Raw genomic sequence first — 2,602 nt, forward strand, 5'->3', positions numbered from 1 at the left:
CAGGCTCACAGAAATCCTCCTGCCTCAGCCTTCTGAGTGCTGGGCTCATTGGCATGTGCCACCATGCCTAGCAGAGTGGCCTATCTTTGAGAACGTCCTTGTGTAGCTGAGAAAAAATGTATTCTGATGTCCTGTGGTAGAACTTTCTATAGACCTCTACTCAATCCATTTGTTTAAAAATTTGGTTCAGTTCTAATATTTCCTCATTGGGTTTTTTTTTGTCCAATTGATCTATTTGTGACAGTAGAGTATTGAAGTCCCTGATTACAGTCGTATTAGAGTTTATTTGAGGTTTATTTATTTTTATTTTTTATTGAGAAATAAATATGAATGAGACAGTTTCACAGCTGATTAATAGGACAGTTTTGATAATCAATACATTGTACACTGTTATCTTCTTAGTGGTTATCCATAGTACAAGAAGCAGACAGGATATTCTGTCCAAACACTGTTAGTACACCTCTTTCTTCTTATTGAATTAAGTGAAAGTAGCTGTAAATTTATCCTAACTATTTTGTACATATAAATACAAAATGATCTTTCCTTTGTATCCTTTTTTTTATTGTCTGTCAGAGGCATCTATTGGCATCTAAATACTATAGGTGTTTGAATTCAACTAAACAATCTAACACTGTCTAGCAGGCTATAATATTAGTGAGTTATCCTCAGAAGTTATTTTAAAAAAAAGAAGTTATTGACTTGAGCCTTTTACAGCTCATCGTATTAATATGGCTTTACTTTATATACCTCATTTTTATATTTTTCTACTGGATGGAGGGTTTTTTTTAAAAAAAATGTATTTAATACAGGGTGCCCAGGGTCTCACTACACAGATCGAACTCTTAATGATCCCTCCTGTTTTTTCAGCCTCCCAAACATTAGGATTACAAGAGCGTACCACCATGCTCTCGCCCCGGGGGGCAAGGCCGGCATAGCAGGCCAGGGATTGAAACCGCAGCCCCTGTGTCTGCTTAAGCAGGCACTTTAATCCATTGAACTATCTGGCCAGCCCTATGTTTATTTGAGTTTTCACATCTATTCACATTTGTTTTAGCTGAGGATTGTGGTGCAAACCTATAATCCCAGCTTTTTGAAGGCTGAGGCAAGAGGATTGCTGTAGGTTTAAGGCCAGCCTAGGCTACAAGTGAACTCAAGACCAACCTGAACTACATAGTGAAACACTGTCTCAATTTTTTTTTTTATAGATGGGTGTGCTAGTATTTGGTGCATATAATTTATCATTGTTATCTCTTCCTCTTGGATTGTTTCCTTTACAAATATGTAGTGACCTTCTTTGACTCTCTTAATCAGTCTTGGTTTGAAGTTCACTTTGTGAACTTTCTGGGTTCTTGTCACATGGAGTATTGTTTTGTATCCTTTGATTTCATTCTATGAATTTCTTTTTCAATTAAATGTGTTTTTTGGATACAGCATATTTTGGATCTTGCTTCTTGCTCTATTCTGTCAGTCTATTTATTTTGGATGGTAAATTGAAACCATTTACAATGATGATTATATATTGACTTATTTCTGTTGTGTCATTTTTCTCATGTTTGTCTCCCCCCCCCAATTAATTACTTGCCATGCCTGGTGGATTCATTCCATTGGGTTCATGGGGTTGTAGAATTTGTTATCTTTTCCTAGAATGTCCTTCAGAACATTTTGGAATGCTAGTTTGGTGGTCATGAATTTCCTTAGGTATTGTTTGTCATGGAAGTATCTTATTTCTCCATCAATTTTAAAAGAGTTTTGTGTGATACATCAATCTGAATTGGTGGACTTGGGGGGAAGGGCTTGAAATATTTTACTCTACACTCTCCTAGATTCAGGAGTTTATATTGAGAAGTTTGCTGTGATCCTGATGAGCTTTCCTTTATAGGTGATTTGTTTCTTTTCTCTAACATCTTTTAACATTTTTAAAATCATTTATTTATTTATTTATTTATTTAGTACAGGGTCTCATAATTATCCTCTTGTCTCAGCCTCTCCAGTGCTGGGATTACAGGCGTGTGCCATCAAGCCCAGTTCTGGTGGCTGGCTTGGCATGGGGCCAGCACAGCATGTAGTACTAGGGATTGAACCCAGGTCCTTGGACTTGCCAAGAAGGCGCTTGGAACAGTGAGCTATCTCCCCAGCCCTGTGATGATTTTTTGTTGTTGTCTTTTGAGACAGGTTCTCACTGTGTTGTTCAGGCTGGCCTTGAACTCATTATGTAGTCCAGGCTGGTTTCACACTTGTGATCCTCTTCCCTCAGCCTCCCAAGTGCTTGGATTACAGGTATGTGCCACCATGCCCAGCCAGTATGTCATTTTTTTGTTTTTTCACTGCTTAGGAAGTTTTTTTGTAGTTACTTTTGTGAACAGGTTTTTTATGTTGTTTGTTTTATCTGCTTTTTCATCGATGTCAATCAATCTTGTGTTATTTTTCTTTCATTATCTAATAACTGTTGGATTGATTTATTGTGCCCTCTTGCTATATTTATTTATTTATTTTGTACTAATAAAAATTGTAGGGGGCTGGAGAGATGGCTCAGTGGTCTAAAGCACCTACTTGGAACAAGCTTGGCAAAGCACAGGGACCGTGGTTCAATCCTCCAGCACCA

This window comes from Octodon degus, unplaced genomic scaffold (genome assembly GCF_000260255.1).
Source record: "Octodon degus isolate 3935 unplaced genomic scaffold, OctDeg1.0 scaffold00203, whole genome shotgun sequence".
NCBI classification, from domain to species: Eukaryota; Metazoa; Chordata; class Mammalia; order Rodentia; family Octodontidae; genus Octodon; species Octodon degus.